Source organism: Triticum aestivum, chromosome 5B (genome assembly GCF_018294505.1).
Source record: "Triticum aestivum cultivar Chinese Spring chromosome 5B, IWGSC CS RefSeq v2.1, whole genome shotgun sequence".
NCBI classification, from domain to species: domain Eukaryota; kingdom Viridiplantae; phylum Streptophyta; class Magnoliopsida; order Poales; family Poaceae; genus Triticum; species Triticum aestivum.
The window spans coordinates 491,953,482-491,963,474 of record NC_057807.1 but is presented as its reverse complement, the minus strand read 5'-3'; positions in this window follow the sequence as shown (position 1 = coordinate 491,963,474).

The following is a 9,993-nucleotide window of genomic DNA, read 5'->3' as shown; positions in this document are numbered from 1 at the left end:
CTCAACAAGAACTTGTGAGATAAGTTAGTATAAAACAATGCAAAACCTTATCATTTTCTACTGTAACAAATCACTAAAATTATTATTCAACATTTCATACTAAATTTCTCTGCATATTTAATACTCCTATCCTCAAATAGAATCATTAAACAAGCAAGCATAGGCAAACAATGCAAACATAACAGCAATCTGCCAAAACAGTATAGTCTGTAAAGAATGCAAGATTCATCATACTTCCCTAACTCCAAAAATTATAAGAAAAATACTACTCTGTATAAGATTTATCAGAGCTCATTATTCAAAAGTATTCAACATTATATCACTCTCTGACTTTTCTAGGGAATTTTTTCAACAACGGTAAACTTTCTGTTTTGAAACAGCAACATGTATACATGCAAAATAAGCATGGTAAAGGCTATCCTTGACATTTTTATTGAAAATATAGATGCAAAACATTATTCTAAATAACATAAAGCAAATAGTAACAAAATAAAATGACGCTCCAAGAAAAACACATATCATGTGGCGAATAAAAATATAGCTCCAAGTAAAGTTACCGATGAACGAAGACGAAAGAGGGGTTGCCATCCGGGGCATCCCCAAGCTTAGGCTCTTGGTTGTCCTTGAATATTACCTTGGGGTGACTTGTGAATCCCCAAGCTTAGGCTCTTGCCACTCCTTATTCCATAGTACATCAAATATTTACCCAAAACTTGAAAACTTCACAACACGAAAATAAAACAAAACTCGTAAGCTCCGTTAGTAAAAGAAAACAAACCACCTCTTTAAGGTACTGTAATGAACTCATTCTTTATTTATATTGGTGTTAAACCTACTGTATTCCAACTTCTCTATGGTTCATACCCTCTGATACTACTCATAGATTCATCAAAATAAGCAAATAAGACAATGAAAACAGAATCTGTCAAAAACAGAACAGTCTGTAGTAATCTGTATCAAACGTATACTTCTGGAAGTACAAAAATTCTGAAATAAATAGGTGGACCTGAGAAATTTGTCTATTAATCATCAGAAAAAAGAATCAACCTAAAATCACTCTTCAGTAAAACAATGGCAGCTAATCTTGTGAGCACAAAGTTTCTGTTTTTTACAGCAAGATCATATAGACTTCACCCAAGTCTCCCCAAAGGCTCTACTTGGCACTTTCTTGAAACAAAATCTATAAAACATGATTAATACAGTATCATAATCATGTGGACACACAAAAACAGTAAGGGTAAATATTGGGTTGTCTCCCAACAAGCACTTTTCTTTAACGCCTTTCTAGCTAGGCATGATGATGACAATGATGCTCACATAAATGATAAGAATTGAAACATAAAGAGAGCATCATGCAGAATATGACTAGCACATTTTATTCTAACCCACTTCCTATGCATAGGGATTTTGTGAGCAAACAACTTATGGGAACAATAATCAACTAGCATAGGAAGGCAAAACAAGCATAACTTGAAAACTTGAAGCACATAGAGAGGAAACTTGATATTATTCCTACAAGCATATGTTCCTCCCTCATAATAATTTTCAGTAGCATCAGGAATGAATCCAAGAATATAACCAGACATAAGGCATTCTTTTCATGATCTACAAGCATAGAAATTTTACTACTCTCCACATAAGCAAAATTCTTCTCATTCGGAATGGTGGGAGTATCATAAGAGACTTGAATACTATAAATTGTTTCCACATTAAAAGACTAATATTAATAAAAAGGGTAATCATAATCATGACAGGTTTTATAATCATCACTACTTTTATAGCATAAGTTTCATCACAATAATCATCATAAGTAGCAACTTTGTTCTCATCATAATCGATTGAAACCTCTTCCAAGATAGTGGAATCATCACTAAATAAAGTGGACACTCTTCCAAATCCACTTTCATAAATATTATAAGATTCAACATGCTCCAAAATAGTGGGATCACTAATTCCTAAAGTTGACACTCTTCCAAACCCACTTTCATCAATATAATCGTCATAGGTAAGAGGCATGCTATCATCATAACAACTTTCCATATCAAAACTCGGGATGCTACAAATATCATCTTCATTAAACGTAGCATCCCCAAGCTTGGGAAAAACATTAATTTCAGCAGATATATTCTCAAATATTTCATCCTCATCAAACATAGCTTCCCCAAGCTTGGGCCTTTTCATATCGTAAGCATAATCACTCTCATCATTAATAGTATGGATAGCACCAATAGTATAGCAATTATCATCATCACAATGAGTAGTAGGAGCAATATCATTTGGGAGGGATACCTTTTTACCTTTGTTGCTCCTTCTTTTGTTTCTCTTCTTCACATTATGTGTGGGTTCAACCTTCTTCTTTGAGTAGCAAGCTCCTCCTCATTACCTGATTCATCATAAGAAATAATAGGAGGATATTGGGAAGTCTCTTCCATTTCATTAGTATTCTCTTCATCTTATATTTGTTTTCTTTTCTTTAGGTAATTGGCAATATAAGGATTTTCAATGCAATTCACCGCATAATACATATAAATATCCTCTAGATCAAAATCAAAGAGTTTCCTAAGGGCAAATTCTGGAAGATGCTTAGTTAAACGTTTCAATTCTTCATAACCCAAAAGCAAACTAAGTTCATTATAATGTGCAAGGGAAATCAAATCATCACAATTTTTGGACACGATTCGATCATGAAATAATTTGCATCGGAGATGTAAATGACCATGTTCATTGCATAGTTCACAAGTACGGCAAAGGAAATGTGAATTTTCAGCATTCTTATCTAGCCTTTCTTGCAACAATTTAGTCTCTAAATGCTTATGCCTCTTGCAATATCTATTTTCCCTATTTGGTATGTACTTGCAAACCCAATTCACTCCACAAAAATTAACAGGCTTATAGGAGTTATTTTCATCATGACTAGAGCAATCATCATTAGTACTATGGATATTCAAGGAGTTCATACTAACAACATTGCAATCATGTTCATCATTCAAATATTTATTGCAAAACATTCTAATGCATTCTTCTTCTAGCACCTGAGCACAATTTTCCTTACCATCATTCTCACGAAAGATATTAAAAAGATGAAGCGTATGAGATAAACTCAATTCCATTTTTTGTAGTTTTCTTTTATAAACTAAACTAGTGACAAAACAAGAAACAAAAAGATTCGATTGCCAGATCTAAAGATATACCTTCAAGCATTCACCTCCCAGGCAACGGCGCCAGAAAAGAGCTTGATGTCTACTACACAACCTTCTTCTTGTAGACGTTGTTGGGCCTCCAAGTGCAGAGATTTGTAGGACAGTAGCAAATTTCCCTCAAGTGGATGACCTAAGGTTTATCAATCCGTGGGAGGCGTAGGATGAAGATGGTCTCTCTCAAACAACCCTGCAACCAAATAACAAAAAGTCTCTTGTGTCCCCAACACACCCAATACAATGGTAAATTGTATAGGTGCACTAGTTCGGCGAAGAGATGGTAATACAAGTGCAATATGGATGGTAGATAAAGGTGTTTGTAATCTTAAATTATAAAAACAGCAAGGTAACTAATGATAAAGGTGAGCACAAACGGTATTACAATGGTGGGAAACAAGGCCTAAGGTTCATACTTTCACTAATGCAAGTTCTCTCAACAATAATAACATAACTGGATCATATCACTATCCCTCAACATGCAACAAAGAGCCACCCCAAAGCCACTAATAGCGAAGAACAAACGAAGAGATTATGGTAGGGTACAAAACCACCTCAAAGCTATCCTTTTTGATCTATCTATTCAAGAGTCCGTAGTAAAATAACATGAAGCAATTCTTTCCATTCAATCTATCATAGAGTTCATACTAGAATAACACCTTAAGACACAAATCAACCAAAACCCTAATGTCACCTAGATACTCCATTGTCACCTCAAGTATCCGTGGGCATGATTATATGATATGCATCACACAATCTCAGATTCATCTATTCAACCAACACAAAGTACTTCAAAGAGTGCCCGAAAGTTTCTACCGGAGAGTCAAAACAAAAACGTGTGCCAACCCCTATGCATAAGTTCATTGAACCCACAAGTTGATGACCAAAACATACATCAAGTGGATCACGTGAATATCCCAATGTCACCACAGATAAACACGGCAAGACATACATCAAGTGTTCTCATATCCTTAAAGACTCAATCCGACAAGATACCTTCAAAGGGAAAACTCAATCCATTACAAGAGAGTAGAGGGGGAGAAACATCATAAGATCCAACTATAATAGCAAAGCTCGCGATACATCAAGATCGTGCCAAATCAAGAACACGAGAGATAGAGATGAGACACATAGCTACTGGTACATACCCTCAGCCTCGAGGGTGAACTACTCCCTCCTCGTCATGGAGAGCGCCGGGATGATGATGAAGATGGCCACCGGTGAGGCATCCCCCCTCCGACAGGGTGCCGGAACAGGGTCCCGATTGACTTTTGGTGGCTATAGAGGCTTGCGGCGGCGGAACTCACGATCTATCTTCCCCGTCGATGTTTTTAGGGTATGCGGGAATATATAGGTGAAGGAAGTCGGTCGGGGGGTGCTCGAGGGGCCCACGAGACAGGGGGCGCGCCCAGTAGGGGGGGCACGCCCCCACCCTCGTGGCTTCCTTGAGGCTTCTCTGACGTGAACTCCAAGTCTCCCGGATCATGTTTGTTCCAAAAATCACGCTCCCGAAGGGTTCATTCCATTTGGACTCTGTTTTATATTCCTTTTCTTCATAACACCGAAATAGGCAAGAAAACAGCAATATGGGTTGGGCCTCCGGTTAATAGGTTAGTCCCAAAAGTAATATAAAAGTGTATAATAAAGCCCATAATCATTCAAAATAGATAATAAAATAGCAGCGGGGAGGCTCAGGAGGGGGCGGCGACAGGGCGGGGAGGGTGCGGTGACGGGGCAGGGAGGGTGTAGCGGTGACGGCACGGGGTGGCAGGGTGGGGGCGGTTGCCGGTGCTCATCGGGCACGGAGGAAAGATGAGAGAAATAGAGAGGGCGACGGTGGGGGCGCGGCCCGTTAAGTTATTTTGAAGCTTTGCCGTCCGCCTGTCCTTTGCCGTCCGCTAGCTGACGGAAAAGGACGCTTCGCCATCCGCTGGCTAACAGCAAAGAGGGGCCTGTCGGTGTCAAAACCGGCGGATCTTGGGTATGGGGACCCGAACTATGTGTCTAAGGCTAATGGTAACAGTGAGGCTGGGGACACGATGTTTACCCAGGTTCGGGCCCTCTCGATGGATGTAATACCCTACTTCCTGATTGATTGATCTTGATGATATGAGTATTACAAGAGTTGATCTACCACGAGATCAGAGAGGCTAAACCCTAGAAGCTAGCCTATGGTATGATTGTTGTTGTGTCCTATGGACTAAACCCTCCGGTTTATATAGACACAGGAGGGGGCTAGGGTTACACGGAGTCGGTTTACAGAGGAGGAGATCTTCATCCGAATCGCCAAGCTTGCCTTCCACGCCAAGGAGAGTCCCATCCGGACATGGGACGAAATCTTCTATCTTGTATCTTCATAGTCCAACAGTCCGGCCAAAGTATATAGTCCGGCTGTCCGGATACCCCCTTATCCAGGACTCCCTCAGTAGCCCATGAACCAAGCTTCAATGACGATGAGTCCGGCGCATAGATTTTCTTCGGCATTGTGAGGCGGGTTCCACCTCTGAATACACCAAAATTAATTCCAAACACAAGGACCGTGTCCGGCTCTGCAAGATAAATTCCATATACCATCGTAGAGAGAATAATAATCCACAACTCCGATCTGCTGACAATTCTTTGTTGTGTGACATCTCGCCACGACTCGGTAACTTATTCGAACCGTTCTTACAACTTGCTCCCGCACACATCGCGAGGTGGTTTCCTCGGCACGTCTTGTGAAAGCAGAGCTCGTGTCCCCTTATCACGGGATCTCCATCAATACGGGCATGGGTAACCCAACCAGCGCCATCAATCGAGGCGCTTGGAAAGATAAAGATTTTGAGAGGCAAGCGGGGAGGCGTACATTCTACATCGCGTTTATAAAGGGACAGAGATCTCCCGTTTTCACCCATGCCTTCTTCCTCCTTTGCTCATCCATTCCCGCACCCTTGAGCTCCAGCGCCCAAGTTCTCACCTTCTTCGTTGGATCGCATCATGTCCGGAGCGGGAGACAAGTGGATGGCCTCCTCTGTCACAGAGGAGAACATCACCAAGCTTCGGGAGGCCGGATACCTAGCCGAGATTATCGCGCACAGGCTTCTGACAGAGGGACAGATTACCCCCACTCCGAAGTCTTGGGAGAGAGTAGTATTTCTCCCTCATTTCATCCGTGGACTAGGGTTTCTGCTCCACCCTTTCATCCGCGGGCTCATGTACTACTACGGGCTAGATTTTCACGATCTGGCCCCGAATTTCATCCTCAACATCTCGGCATTCATCATCGTGTGCGAGGCCTTCCTCCGCATCAAGCCTCACTTTGGCGTGTGGTTGAAAATCTTCTGCGTGAAGCCGAAGATCGTGAGCGGCCAACAGGCGGAGTGCAGAGGTGCCATGGTGGGCAAAATGCCCAATGTTACATGGCTCGATGGCTCCTTCGTGGAGACCATAAATGGGTGGAAATCAGGGTGGTTCTATATCACGGAGCCGCGCGACGCCAACTGGGTGGCGGCCCCCAAATTCAGATCCGGAATCCCCATGCGGCTCACTTCCTGGGAGAAGAAGGGCCTGGCCTGGGGTGAACCCACAGAGCTGACCGGACTCGAGACCTGCATCAGAAGTATGAGGGACAAGAAGATCAAGCTTGTCAACATGGTCCAGGTCATGCTCATTCTCCCAATTATCCCGTGTCAAAGACAGGCATTTGATATGTGGGAGTTCAACCCGGCCGAACACCAGATGCTGCTAGAGCTCTTCGACACAACGCACAAAGAAATCTGGAAGGTGTTGTTCAAGACTAGAGAAGTTCCTCCTCCCCTTTACGAGGACCGGGGGCTCAGCGCAAGCCGCCTCACCAGTCCGGTAAGTCCTCTGGTTATTACAAGATGTTTCCTTCCTGGTATATTCGTGGGAGGATTCTTAGGTCACCATGCTGACCGAACAGGATTGGGTGGAGATGGCGGAGTGGATTAACTGTCCGGCTCCATTGCCTGAGGACCCAGTAAGCGCACTCCTAGCGGAGATGCTGGTTCCTGCGCCTTACAAGGTGCCGGAGAAAAAGTCCGAAAAGAAGGCCGCAGGGACCCGGAAGGGTCTCCGGCGCGAGGCCGCACCCGACGCCTCGCCAGAAGATGACGAGGCGCACTCCTCCCATGAAGGGGAGGAGAGGAAGAGGAAGGCCGCCTCAACTGAGGGGACCGAAGGGTCCAAGAAGGTGGCCACGGGGACCAGAAAAGGTCTCCGGTGCAAGGCCGTGATAGAGTCGTCATCCGAAGACGACGAGGAAGATTCTCCCCCAGAAGACGGGGGAGAACGTAAAGAAATGCGTCCTCCCCATGCTAGGGAGGAGAAGAAAAGGAAGGCCGCCCCGTCGGGGGAGGCCGGGACGCCGAAGAAAGGAAAGGCGCCCCTTCCCGATCACTCCACCGCCGTCGCTTTCGGCGATGAGGAGTGGCTGCCCAAGGGCAAGCCCCGGGCGAGGTCGTAAGTATCCGCATCCCATAATATTTTTCATGCGACTTTGACCTCATGGTTTGTAATGACGCCGAGCACGTTTATGCAGTCCGGCCGGGTCCGATCTCGAGGAGTCCTCTTCGGAGGAGTCTCTGAACGAGTCGGAGATGAATTTGCTCCCGACGGCAACCTCACCACGACCTGTGGATGACACCGAGGTGTTGTCCCGGAGGATGCCAAAGCAGGAGGCGATGGTTCCGGAGACGCCCCAGGGCAAAATCTCGGGCGCTGGACACATGGGGGATGAGAACCCCATGGATTATGCTAACGGGAGCCACAACAAGTCTGGCTCCCAGCCGGTTACTGCGCCGGAGCCTACAAAGGTTCCGGATTCCGGTAAGCACTCCCTTGAGAAGGAGGACGAGCCGGCCGTGCCAATGACCTCCACCCAACCGGAGGCATCGGATAATTTGTTGGAAGTGCTTCGAGGCGCTTCCATCGAGGATGAACACCGTACACTTATGGGTATGGTGATTGAGAAGGTTCGGTCCGCCAAGAGCAGATTGACCGAAGCCTGCACCAGCCTGCTAACAGGCTTTGAGGTAAAGGAAGTGTGAGGAAATATCACCCGATAGACAGTAGCCCCTGATACTCTGGTTGGTGTTCGGAAAGAAAAGCCAAACGGAGGGTCAACTAAAAACCGCAGGAAGCTAATAGTATTTGTCTATATGAATCAAACAGGCATGGCTGCTGACCGCTGCTGCGTGCATGGCTGAGGTTGCTGGACTCAAGCGCGAACTGGGGCAGGCTGAAGAAGAGCTCGGCCTCGTGAAGAAGCAGCTCGAGGCGAACAAAGGTAAGAGAAACCCCGTCCATATGTCGTATAGTGGATAAAAAGTTGGTGATCCTAATAAAAAGCATCATGGCTTTTGATAGGGACCACGACCGAGGTGGCGGCCCTGAAGGAAGCGTTGTCCGCGGTCGAAGCCAAGGAGGATACGGAGCGCACCGAGTGAGAGAAGCAAGATGCTCGGGTGGGAGAGGTACAACAGGAGCTCCAGGAGCTCGGCAAGAAGGTCGACTCCCTAGAGCATGACTACAAGACACAAGCGTCTGAGCTTGCAAAGGCCCTCCAGAGCGCAGCCGACGCCAAGGCCGAAGCCCAAAAGGCTCTCCAGGAAATCCAGGCGGCCAAGAAGATAGCGGAGGGTAAGGCATTCTTCATGCAAAGCAAGCATGTGGAGGAGTCATTTCTTTTACTTACACGAATCCGGAGCTCTCCAGGCGCATTCACAGATCTGCCACACAGCATTTCAGATGCTGTAGAGTTCTATCACGCTGAAGAGGGGAGCTCTACGGAGAATCTGTTCTGGTCCCAATATACTGGGGCCGAACACCCGATGCCTCTGATTGACCAACTGAAGCAGCTGGTCAAACTCCACAATGTGGCCGAACAGGCCATGGGGGACCTGATAGTCCGGATGTGGCCTGGCGAGCCCCTGCCCGGCAGCTATTGTGGCCTGGTGAAGCGGATGGTGCATGCGTGTCCACGGCTAGAAGTTATCAAGTAGTCCGTATGTATTGAGGGTGCCCGTCGGGCCTTTGCCCGCGCGAAGATGCATTGGGGCAAACTGGATGCTGAGACACTCGTGAAGGATGGACCCCCGAAGGGCAAGGAGCACCGCTATCCCGAAATGTATTATGATGGCGTTATGAAAGGCGCTCAGCTTGTGGCGAATGAATGTCCTAAGAACATTATTTTTGAGTGAATGTACTCATTTCGTCTGTGTAATATGAGGACGAGTTTGGTTGCGCTATATAACGCTTTGTTTGATTTAAAATATTACCTTCTCTGCGGCCGTTTATCAAAATCTGAAAGTAGGCCAGTCGTCGGCTTCCGCCCCCTTGTAACTAGTACTGGGGTGTTCGTGGAAACCCAAACACTCTTTATCCAAAATTTTGGTCCTTTAAGGAGGTGTTTAGCGCAGCGAACTAGGCAATCGGACTATTCGGTTTTATAACTCTCACTTGGCCATGGAAGTCTATAATTTTAAATTTCGGCGAAGCCCCTAGTATTCGGAAAGCCGAATGGGGGCGTTATACACGCCTAAATCGGGCAAGGCCGATTCCTCACCTTAAGAGGAAAGAATCTTTAGGGATTTTAGTACCTCGTGAACAGCGACCATCTCTCGCCGCATCGTGACAGTCAGTTTTCGGCTTTCTCTAGTGAGGTGCTCGTCCGGAAGAACCGGGACACAATTGCAATAGTTCTCCCTGTGCTACCTTAGCCGATATAACGGAACGTAAGGCACCAAAACAAGGGAGCCGGGCTAACCCAACTATTGACCCAAGACATGATTCGGAGCTG